The 12526-nt window shown below is 47.2% G+C and overlaps 1 protein-coding gene across 1 annotated transcript in view; it reads left to right on the plus strand.

Annotated features, from left to right (window-relative positions):
• Scaf8 (SR-related CTD associated factor 8) overlaps nucleotides 1–11696 on the plus strand; it is a 136285-nt gene extending 124589 nt beyond the window's left edge. The window contains exon 22 of the mRNA XM_048354344.1: nucleotides 11456–11696. The gene's annotated coding sequence lies outside the window, so the exon portion shown is untranslated. The remainder of the gene's footprint in view (nucleotides 1–11455) is intronic.
• Nucleotides 11697–12526: the final 830 nt, after the last annotated feature.

The following is a 12526-nucleotide window of genomic DNA, read 5'->3' on the forward strand; positions in this document are numbered from 1 at the left end:
CGTCGTGTACATCTGGGAAGGCTTTGCATAGCAGTCAGCGTGTGCTGCCATGCGATGCTAATGACACACAGACTGGCTGGCTGCGAGCAGGCGCTGGAATGGAGTCCAGTAAATTCAACACAGCCCCTTTTCTGAGTGGGCCAGGTCTGAAGCGACTGGCGGATGGGGAGCTTGCAGGGGGGGCAGGGCCGTACGCCTTCGTTCTGGGGTCAAGGGGTAGATGCAGTGCGCGGGGACATGGTGGTTAGTGTGTGTGTGTGTGTGTGTGTGTGTGTGTGTGTGTGTGTGTCCTGGTCCTGGGGCTTGAACTCAGGACTTGGCCTCTGTCCTTCAGCTTTTTCACTCAAGATTGGTGCTCTACCCCTTGAAATAGAGCTCCGTCCCAGCTTTTTGTTGGTCAGCTGGGGAGAAGGGTCTCACGGACTCTCCTGCCCCCTTGATTTTGAGCCATGAAGCTCAGATCTCAGCCTCCCGAGAAGCCGGGATTGATGGTAGGCGTGAGCCACCAGCGCCCAGCTTGGAGAGACCTTTTCAAGTTCAAGCTCAAGCAGATGCTTGAACCTTGTGACCGTCTTCCTTCCAAATACAGGGCTTTCAAAATTGCTCTCTGGGCAAAGACTGTGTTCGGTTTGGGGGCTCTGGTGAGAATTTGTCGGATGGATGTTGTGAAGCCGCTTTCCTCCCTCAGTAGACTTTCTTAGGCTGCGCTGGCTTCGTTGGGGTCCATTTGACATCATAATGTCAAGAGTGAATCTACAGATGCAAAGTCAGAAATGACCACTTCCATTCCTGGAGCGCGTGTAGACCTCAGCCTCGCAGAGAGAGAGACCCAGCACTCCAGAACATTCTCTCCCAGTCTAACAGCACAGCCTTGCTTCTTTTATCAGAACTTCCTGGGATGGTTCTTAATGGCCGAGTGCCTTGTGGGTAAGCCACACTGAATTTCCGCTTTCTCTGTAGGTGAACAACGGTGACAAATAGCCCCAAAGAGCTAACCTACAGAGGGAGCCTGTAAAAGCTCACCCACGTTCAGGCCCTGCCCGACTGGGGGCAGTGGGGTGGGTGAGACCCAGTTAGTGTGCACGTGACTTAGTGTGGGGACGAATCACTCTTGGTTGCCAGAATGTGTCCGCCATTCCCAGAGAGCGGTGAGCGTATCCCGTGTGATTTCCTTGGGGGCCTGGCTGTGCTAGGAAGCCAAACCAGACTTAGGGGGAGATGGCGTGACCCGATCCCCTCCCCCGTGTCCCTGGAGAACAGAGGCAGCCTCCTGGGCCCTCATCACGGGTGGGCGACCTAGCAGATCCTAGCTGTGGGGGGGGAGGATGCCCCCTTCCCCTCCCCCCCATTGCCCTCACGGGCTTGTCCAGGGCAGCCACGGGAGGACAAAGGTCACTTTCCGTGTCCACCCTCCTCTCACGGTGAATACTCACCAGCAGGTCCTAATCTACAGACCTACTCGCTCGAGTCCCTTTCTCCGTTGTTGGTGATTGTGGTTGAGCTATCTCACTTGAGGGGAAATGGCCAGGATCATAGGCTAAGTAAAACGTCATCACGGAATTACAGATTTCTTGAGGGCAGCTCCGGTGTTTTACCTCTAGCCTTGCAGGGCAGGCTAAGTGAATAAGACCAAAATTCATTTCACTCAGTAGAAGTGGAGTGTGTGTGTGTGTGTGTGTGTGTGTGTGTGTGTGTGTGTGTGTGTGTGTGTTGTGCTAATACTAAAACTTGGACTCAGGATCTGGGTGCTGCCTCTTAGCTTTTTCGCTCAAGAATGACACTCTGCCATTTGATCCACAGTTCCACTTGTGGCCTTTTGGTGATTAATGGGAGATAAGAGTCCCATGGACTTTCCTCCCTGGGCTGGCTTCGAACCACCATCCTCAGATCTCAGCCTTCTGAGTAGGATTATAGGCACCTGTCTGTTTAATAATATCTTCACGTATATAAAAACGCTACCAATCATCCATTCACATAAAATTGCTCCATTTAAGAAGGAGGAAGAGAAGGGAGAGAGTGAATGAGGGAGCCAGGAAGCTGAAAGACAGAGGGGAGAAAAGCCAAATTCATATACATATATATGACCTTTCCATGTGGCCCGGCCCCCAGGAGCTACTTCCTCAGAGGTGGAACACTCTCCCCAAACCCTAAAGAAGCAGCGGATGTTGGGTTTGCTGCTGGGCATCTTTGGCTGTTCCATCCCAAGAGTCTAGAATCTACCATAGTACCCAGTTCGTGGCCGTCTGGGGCTGCTTAGCTCACGAGGCCTCTCTGGACTGGGGAGGGGCACCGGTGGCAGGAAGAGTGACTGCATCCCGGACCCTGGTCCTCCGTGCCCTCTTTTACTGCTCCGTCCCTTCCCATCCCACTTACACGCGTGGACAGGGGATGAATGGGAGTGAAGCCTGTCATTGTGTAGAAGGCACGATATTCTAAGAACCATTTGCAGCCCAATATACCAATTTGCTCCGGAGCGGCTGTACCCCAAGAACTACAAATGGTGATGTCCGGCAGGGTGGGCGTGGGGTCTGCAGAGCGACCCTATTGGCAGAGTGCAAGGAGGAACGTGAATTTCTGGACAGGGACATGGGAGACTTTGAGCACTGAGAGGGAGCAATGGCATTTGAACATCAAAGAACCTGCTGCACTTTGGGTGATCATAACAACGCCAGCACGGAAATGGGGAAGCAGGTGCTGTGTACGTTACTGGATGTGAGGCTGGTTCCGTGGGTTGAGTATAGTCACTCACATACAAGTCTGTACCTCCTGCCCCCGTGTCTGCTCCCAGAAATCGTTGGCTGGGTCTTGCTGACTTCTTCCCGTATTCCTGAACCCCCCATATCCTCGTGGCTCGTAGATGCTCACTGAATGGAGGCTGACGACCTTTGGAAGTTGTTTTGGCCTTGACTGCTGAACTAAGTAAGGTTATAAACAGGAAATCACCATGGTGATGTCTTCGGACTTTATCTCTCAGGCAATATAGTCGGCACAGTTCTGAACAGAAGAGGGACCTATGTCTATCTGTGTGAGGAAGTAATTGTAGCTACAGTGTGACAATTTGGCTAGGGGAGACTAGAAGTTAGAAAAACAGTTCGAAAATGACTATAATGTTTCAGAGATCCGAGAGAGTAGAAAGTCAGGAGATAGAACTTGAATGGAGCCCCATGTTTTGGTGGACAATAGAATGAGAAGTGGGGGGAATCAAAGAATACTGTAGACGCAAATGAGAACAATGCTGACTTTCAAGCAGCTTTTTTTTTTTTTTTTTTGCCAGTCCTGGGCCTTGGACTCAGGGCCTGAGCACTGTCCCTGGCTTCTTTTTGCTCAAGGCTAGCACTCTGCCACATGAGCCACAGCGCCACTTCTGGCCGTTTTCTGTATATGTGGTACTGGGGAATTGAACCCGGGGCTTCATGTATATGAGGCAAGCTCTCTTGCCACTAGGCCATATCCCCAGCCAGCTTTTTTTTTTTTTAAGAGATAAGGTCTTCCAATGTAGTCCGAGCTGGCCTAGAGCTCACTGCTTTCCTGCCTCCGCCTCCTGAGTGCGGGGATTACAAGTGTGTACCACCACAGTGCGAGCAAGTAGATTCGTACTCAAAGACGAAAAGCAAAAAGAGATTTTAACTCTCGAGCACTAAACATTATTAACTGATTGGTGTTGGTCTAGACTAATGAGATAGCAAATAAAAGTTGAATGGCTATTAAGGTTTCCATGGGTATGGGAACAGAAGTGAGTTGTGTTTGATACGTTACGTACAAATTGCTTCTTTAACATAACATGTGAATATCCAGGCGCCGGAGGCTCAGGTCTGTCATCCTAGCTACTCAGAAGGTTGAGATACGAGGATCACCGTTCAAAGCCAGCCCAGGCAGGAAAGTCCATGAGACTCTTATCTCCAGTTAACCACTAGAAAGCCAGAATGTGAAGCTACGGCTCAAGCGGTAGAGTGCCAACCTTGAGCAAAAGAGCTGAGGAACAGTGGCTGGGACAAGTATTTGAATGAAGACTATATTATGACGTTGTATAACCGGGGCTGCTAGATGTGGTGTCACCAGTTGTTGACTATTCAGCTGGGGGGGAGGGGCAGCAATAATAATAGAAATAGAATAATAGAAATAATAATAATAGAAATAATAGAAATAGAAATAGAATAATAGAAATAATAGAATAATAGAAATAATAATAGAAATAGAATGGAAAGCTGAAGTATGCTCCTTCTTAGTCTCCGCTCAGAATATTCATGGAATGATGCTTTGAGCATGATGGGAACTGGGTAGCTGTGCAAGGCCTATTTGATGATAGGACCTCTTCTTCTACAGCCAGGTCATTAGTATTAAATGTGTGTGGTGGGGGTTGGTAGTGCCTTTTCATGATAAAATTAGAGAAATATCCTCTCTCTTCCTCTTCCCCCCTTCTCCTCTTGCTCTCTTTCTCTGTCTCTCTATCTCTGTGTCTCTATCTCTCTGTGTCTCTCTCCCCCTCCCTCCCTCCCTTCCTCCCCACCCCTCTGCACCCAGGCAGGATCTCACTATGCATCTCAGGTTGGCTTGGGACCCCAGAGCTCAAGGGATCCTCCTTTCTCAGCCTCCTGAGTAGCTGGGACCACAGGCAGGCATGTACCACCCCCCCCCCCCCCCGCCATGCTTGCTTCTTCCTAAAGCACCTACCACAATGCCAAGCCCTTTCTGGATGGGAGAATCCGATTTTCCGTCGGTGTTTTAGGTTTTGGGGTTTCCTTGTATGCCACATGCACACATGCCCTGTCCTGTGATCGTGTTCAAGGCCAGTGAGGAAGGATGGCTTGTGGATTTGACCACTGGAAGGATGGATGCGTAGACTCCGACGAAGGACATGGGGCTCTGTTAGGTCCTCTCACAACAGTCAGATGTTGCTTTAACATTCTCTGAGTTTTGCTGTCATGCTTCAGGGGAAATGGCTGCAATACGAGCCAGCCTAGAATTTAGATCTGGCTTGCTCTGCGCTGCAGCCTGCTGTGGCTGGAGGTTCTAGACCATCCCCGCACTGTTCGGTGGCCTCAGATGCTGCTTGGCGGTGCAGGAGGTTCTTCTGCACGACGCGTCAGGACGCAGGACCGTCCGGGCTGTCAGGGCCCCTAGAAGGGAGAGGCTCCTTGTTGATTTCAGGGGAGCCCGGCTGGCGTGGACGGCATGGGCTTGGTGCTGATGACAATCTCCAGCTCCTCTCTCCCTTGGGATGGGGTTACCAAGCTGTGGTTTGGAATTGGGCCTGGGCATAGCATCCGATGCCCTGGTTCCTTCTGCGCCTTGGCCAGCACTGGCGGCGTCTCGGGCTGCCTTGTTCGAGGCGAGGCATGGATGTGGAAGAATGTTGTTAGAAAGGAACTCTCTGGCTCGCCACCTCCCTCCTTCTCTGGGAGTGTTTATTGTGATTGGAAAGCCTCTGGGTGCCTCGGTTCTGGCTTTCCCGCCTGCTCCTTGGGCTTCCATGTTAAACAGCCCCCTGAGCAAATAAACAGAGAAGGGCTGGGTTTTCTTCTGCTACAGAGAAATGAGTGCGATTGGGCTCCGGAGAGCTTGGTTTGTGCGCCCTGGCTCTGTCCTTAGCTGAGCACTGGCTTTTCTCAAGATGGCCAGCGGTACAGTGGGGGCTCTTGCAGGGGCTGCCCCCGCCCCCCCGGCCCCAGGCTCCACATCTGCAGATACAGAGAGTGCTGGTCGTGCCGAGCCAGTGGTGAGAACTTACCTGGGTCAATCTGGTGGCGTCCACCATTGCTGTTGGAAGAAGCAATTTTGAACTGCTGTGCACTTGACGGAAACCTAAAAGCAAGCAAGAAAGTTGAAAAAGCAAAAGTGTGTATTTTAGTCTAAAAATCTCAAAGTTGAGTTCCAAAGTGAATCGGATTTCCATCTGTTTTCACAATGGATTCGATATACCTGGCTCGCTAGCCATCCGAATTCAGTGTGTGTGTGTGCTGGGGGGGGGGGGGGGGGGGCGGGAAGGCAAAGTTTAGCTGAGGCCGCCCGGGCAGCTGAGCTCTTGGGCTGTGCTATCAGGCCGCATAGAGAGCAGCCTCTCCTTCCGCAAAGCAAGGAAATGTAGCCTTTTTTTTTAGGATTTCTTTTTTTTATTGTCAAAGTAATGTACAGAGTCCTACGTAAGACAGCAAGTCCATTTCTTATCCAACTTGTGGCCTCCTCCTTCATTTTTCTCCCACCTTCCCCCCTCCCAGGGCCCTCCCCACCCTCCCCTGAGTTATACAGTTGGTTTACGGCATATTGTCTTGTAAGTATTACTGTTGCATTGGTTCGCCTTTTACCCTTCCTCTCCCCTTCCCTAGTTCCGATAAACGTTCATACAACACCCAGTGCACCAAAGTCACTTATAGTGACAGCAGGGGTAAAAGTGTGGGGAAGAAAGACACAAGAAAAAAGCATAAGTTCATAGGGTACATTGGAAATGACAACATCAAAGATAAACCAGTTCTTTCCAAACCTTGTAGTTCATTTCACTTAGGATCATCTTTTTTTTTTAATAATATTTTCTGTTTTTATGGCTTTATTTCCATCTTTGGCTATTCTTTTTTTTTTTTTTTTGGCCAGTCCTGACACCTGGACTCAGGGCCTGAGCACTGTCCCCGGCTTCTTTTTGCTCAAGGCTAGCACTCTGCCACTTGAGCCACAGTGCCACTTCTGGCCATTTTCTGTACATGTGGTGCTGGGGATTCGAACCCAGGGCCTCATGTATACGAGGCGAGCACTCTTGCCACTAGGCCATATTCTCAGAACACTTAGGATCATCTTATGTGATCATATATACATTGCTATTGAGCTATTAATGCTACCTTTTTTGCTGTTGTTGGTTGTGGGGCTTGAACTCAGCTCTTGGGCACTGTCCCTGAGCTCTTCTGCTCAAGGCTAGCACTCTACCACTTTGAGCCATAGTGCTACTTCCAGTTTTTTGGTGGTTAATTGGAGATAAGAGTCTCATGGGCCTTGTTGCTTGGCTGGCTTTGAACTGTGATCCTCAGATCTCAGCCTCCTGAGTAGGTAGGATTACAGGCGTGAGTCACCAGAGTGGGTTAATTTCACCTCTTTTTTTTTTTTTCCTTTTCATACCTAAAAATATTAAGAATTAGCGGCTGTATGGTTAGTCCCCTATCAAACAAATGATCTTCTTATGTAATTCCTTGCAAGATTAAAGAACAAAACAAAACCTACAAACACAGAAAGCCAAGCAAAGGGGTGTGGCTTAATGTGTTCTACAAATGAGCCAAGTCAGGAAACAGAATGGACTGTTATCCCAGAACCCCTTCCCTTCCTCCCACCCAGGCCCTGTCTTTTGTTGTCACCTAAAACAGTCACACTTCTGTCTTTCTGTGGTCAGCCCTTTCTTGCTTTTAAAAGTTTTATCATTCCAATGCGCATCCTTCTCTTAGTAAATATAATCCCATCTATTTAAAAAAATATTAGCTGGTGGCTCATGCCTGTAGTCCTAGCTACTCAGGAAAGACTGAGATCTAAGGATTTTTGTTCAAAGTCAACCAAATCTGAGACTCTTATCTCCAAATAACTTTCTGGTTATTTAGAAGAAAAGCTATAGCACAAGTGGTAGAGCTCCAGCCTTGGGCAAAAAAAAAAAAAGCAGGCCAGGCAAGAACAAGAGGCCCTGAGTTCAAGTCTAGCCGCAAAACAAATGAATTGTACTATTTACTATAGCTTTTCTTCCCTTTTAAAACTGCAGATGCTTTCTCTATCTTCTTCCTTTTATTTTCTCTTGACTAACTTTTACGTGAAAGTTAAAGTGTTGAAGTTATTATTACTTGGTAACAGTCCTGGGGCTTGGTCTCAGGGTCTGGATAGTGTCCCTGAGCATTTAAATGGCTAGCACTCTACCACTTGAGCCGAAGCTCTACTTCCAGCTTTCTTGGGGTTATTAATTGGAGGTAAGAGTCTTTTAGAGTTTCTTTCCAGACTGGCTCCGAGTAGTGATCCTCAGATCTCAACCTCCTGAGTATCTAGGATGACCGCATGAGCCACCAGCCCTGGCTTAACTTAAATTCGCCATCAGGATCAGTTCTCTTAACTTGTGTTACTTATGACTTTGAGACCTTTTTAAAAACAGAAAACAAAATGGTTAATACCTAATTTTAAACAAAACAGAATGAAATCTAAAAATAGATATAATTTAAAAGGCTAAGGAACAAAACCATTTCCTTTTTGAATCTAGACTAGCAATGAAAGAATTTTCTGAATGTTCGGAAAGCTTTGTATTCTATGATACCATTGATTTTTTGTGGTGTGTGATTATAATAAATGCCATCATGATCATCCATATTACCATTTTTCTTCTGGACAAAGAATAGAAATCAATTTATAGCTCCATAAGAACGGCAAAACCAACAACAAATAGGAGCAATATAGAATATAAAATATAGAATATAGAATAAAAAACAAAGGCTTTCGTGTCACATGACCTAATGCAACATTGAGTTTCTCTTTCTTTGTTTCTTTATCAGATGATGATAATAAGATTTATATATTTTACATACTTTTTTCCAGTCCTGGGGCTTGAACTCTGGGCATGGGCACTGTCTCTGAACTCCTTTTTCTCAAGGGTAGCACTCTACCACTTGGTTCACAACTCTTCTTTCAGCTTATTCTGTGATTAATTGGAAATAAGAGCCTATGGACTTTCCTGAATAAGACTTATTAACCAAAATCTACCTGTAAGTCTGTTATGAAGGATAATTATTTAACTCTGTGCCTTATTATTATTGTTAATGCTGATCCTTGAGCATGTAAGTTAAACTTAAGTCCTTGGTTTAAAAATAAAGATGCATTAGAAATCACATACTTAAGAAACATCAATTATGCCTGGAAATGTGGCTTAGCGGTAGGGTGCTTGCCTAGCATGTATGAAGCCCTGGGTTTGATTCCTCAGCGCCACATAAAGAGAAAAAGCCGAAAGTGGCGTTGTGACTCAAGGGGTGGAGTGCTAGCCTTGAGCAAAAAGAAGCCAGGGACAGTGCTCAGGCTCTGAGTTCAAGCCCCAGGACTGACAAAAAAAAAAAAAAGAAAAGAAAAGAAACATCAATTATGTAGCTGTAACCCCTTTGTACATCACCTTTATAATAACAATAAAAATAGTTTTACAAAAGAAACATTAAACCTGGTATGGTGTGGTGTGGTGATGCACACCTGTAATACCAGCAGTCAGGAGGCCGAAGCCAGAGCAAGTGAATTTGAAGACAGCCTGGGCCATGGAGCAAGACGTTATCTCAAAAACCAAAACCAAAATCAAAAGAAGGCAGAAACATCAAAGACAATTTCATGTCCTTGTGACAACTAGCAGATTAAAATTTTTGCTTGATAATTTATGAGTGTTCATTATATTTAATCAGAAACCTGAGACACTATCTCCATGTGAAGGTCCAGTGGATTGCTACAAATCCTCACTTGGTCAATAGGGGGTTCGGAGTATGTCTGAGGAAAGTTTTTTAGAAGAAGACAAAATGCAGTACACTTTAGTGAGGTTATAAAAACCTGCCATCAAGGGCTGGGATCTAGCTCAACAGCAAAGTGCTTGCCTAGCAAGTACAACGTCCTGGGTTCAATCCCCAGTACCAACAAGAAGAGCCAAAACAAAAGTCAATAAAGACCTGACATCCCCAGTGGGGCTGGGCTTTGGTGTTAAAGTCACTTGAAGGGTCACCAGATAACTCTAGTGACAATGACAAGGTGGGAATTTCTTCCACACCTGGTCAGTACTCAGAGTTGGCCTTTTAGTACCTCCCTCGGTCCTCTCACTTGGGGCTAGATTTGCAGTCCTAGCTTCTTGAGGTTTGTCCCCGCTTCTCCAGCCTGTTTGCATCATGAAAGTGCTGCACTTCTGTCCTTGTGCCTCCCTGTGTCTTGCTGTGGGGCCACTCTCTGACATACAAGAGGGTAAAGAGAAGCCTGCCAGGTGTCAGTGGCTCACACCTATGACCCTAGCTACTTAAAAGGTCCAGATCTGAGCATCAGAGTTCGAAGTCAGCCCAAGCAGGAAAGTACTTCAGACTCTTTGTCTCCAATTAACCAGAAAAAAAAAAAGCTGCAAGAGAAGCTGTGGCTCAAGTGGTAGAGCCCTAGCCTTGAGTGAAAAAGCTAAAGACACCAAGGCTCTTAAATTCAAGCACTAGTACACACACACACACACACACACACACGCACGCACACACACGGTCCTCTGTCCTCCTCACTCTGAGCGTTTGGTTTGAGCAGCTCACCCTTACAAGGTTTCACCTTGATGAGGAACAAAAATTGCACGTGATGCACTCTGGAGTAAGGTGCTGATTAAGCCCCAGCGGATACGTGTTCCTCTCTGCCACATCATCTCTCGGGAGACTCTATTTGAACACTCAATCCGCCTTTACACTCCTTTGTAAGCACATCCTCCTAACTACAAAGTAGAAAATCCGCACAGCCGAACACACGGGCATACAGGTAAATGACGAGCTGCGTAGACACCTGCCCGTGGATGTTTCTTTGATTTTACTACACACAGGCTGTGCTGTGTTCTGTGCCACTTTGCCCTGCTTCATTTGTTTGTCCACTCACCTGCTAAGGCTGATCAAAACCCACTGCAGTGAGCCACACCGTCCCAACAGTGTGGTTGTGAATGATGGGGCCTGATTCCCCTCTCCTGTTTATGCTAGATTGTGAGCTCACTGAATTGTGTCCACCACTCCTTTCAGTACATAGACCTGGTGCCTGGCATGCCTCAAACGCTGTTATATAGCAGTTGACTCAGAGCACACAGCCCGGTGGGCCTTTGAGCCCCTGTTTGTTGAATGGAGAAATTTTGTGCGAACTGAGTGAGATCATGCCTTTAGCCAGGCGTGCAGGGCCCAGCACCAGGAGGTGCCCAACTAGCGTGCCTGTCACGTGGTTTCCATGCCTACCCATCTCTTTCATGGACTCTTGGACCTTACACCTCAGTTGCTTTAAATGCACCGAGAGGTGTGCGCGCCATTGGTCCAAGGCCCCAGGCAGCTCCAGTTCTCCCAGATTTCCCAGCATGTCCTGGAACTGGAGAGCAGATCAACCATTCAGGCGGGAGCCAGGTCCTCCTTCTGGCAGCTTCTCGGAGATCAGGCTCTGGCTGAAATATGGGAACACCCTGGAGACCACCCTTTATGCCACCACCTAGTGGGGACCATTTCCTTATGATTCACAGAGACCCCAGCTTGTGACGATCGCATGACAAAAATGAAGATCATTTCCATACTAAGAAAGACTATACAATACAGTTAATAGCAGCATAAAATTTAAAGTCTTTTTTTTTTCTTTTGTCTATCAGAAATCTCCATGAGAGCTATGATTTCTGCTATCCATTGTTGGTGTATTGGAATGTGAGTTAGTGTAGACACTGTGGATATCAGTATGGAGGTTCCTCAGTTTACCAAGTCTGTTTGTTGTTTGCTCCTAGGACAGAATGACCTGGAAGATTGGGGAGCTTCTAAGCGTCGGGGGAAATGTGAAGCCTTTCATCTTTAGCGGTCTGTTTGAAGTTGAAGGTCAGTAGAGAATTTTTTTTTGCTTCTAAACCTCAAGCTGTCGTGACAGTGGGGGCCGGGGAATCGTGCCTGTCTCCGTCCTGCCCCTTGGACTCCCCAGATGCATAGGAGGAGAAAGATGCCCAGGCCTGGAAAGGTTCTTAGTTTGGTTTTTGGCTCCACCTCCCATGTGGTACAGGTTCTCACTCGCTCCTCCTGGAGGGGGCCCCCCAGAGATTCTGAGTGAACTGCACATTAGATGACAAATGGTTCAACCAGAATGACTAGACTCGGTGAAGAATGAGCGGTTCTTCTCCACTGGACAGGAGTGCCGGCGTGCCACCTCAGCCCTCGGGCAGAGCAGAAAAGCCGCTGACTGCCGACAGCATGTTGGTTGCCAATCTTGACTCTGGCTGCGTTCAACTTTTTATTTATCTATTTTTCTTTCATGCCAGTATTGGGGCTTGAACTCAGGACCTGGGCACTGTCCCTGAGCTTTTTTGCTCAAGGCTACTGTGCTACCACTTAATTTAAGCCATAAGCTCACTTCTGGTTTTCAGGTAATTAACTGGAGAAAAGAGTTCCACTGACTTGCCTGCCCAGGCTGGCTTCAAACCTGGTTCTGCAGTTTAATAACTGGGATCTCAGGCTCCAACTCCATAGATTGCTCTCCTTGTCTGTTCCATCTGCACAGTGCAACGTTCCAGAAATGGTATTTGGTGTGTGGCAAGGCCTAGGGCCAGCACCAGGGGTATTGTAAAAGCCATTCACTATGTAATATATTAACTATGTGTCATTAACTATTAACTATTAGTGCTTATCACAACAAAGATCATGGTGTGTGAAAGCCCACATTTTTCCCCCTTGAATATCAGAGTCACACAAATTACACCACTAAATTTTACCTTGTGGCTATCTTCTGGAAGTTTTTCTGCTAAAGGATGTTGGATGCAAGTATGATATTTTGTGACATTGTAGGGATCTCTGTGGTTATTCCTCTGTGC

Source organism: Perognathus longimembris, chromosome 9, assembly GCF_023159225.1.
Source record: "Perognathus longimembris pacificus isolate PPM17 chromosome 9, ASM2315922v1, whole genome shotgun sequence".
In the NCBI taxonomy this organism is placed as follows: Eukaryota; Metazoa; Chordata; class Mammalia; order Rodentia; family Heteromyidae; genus Perognathus; species Perognathus longimembris.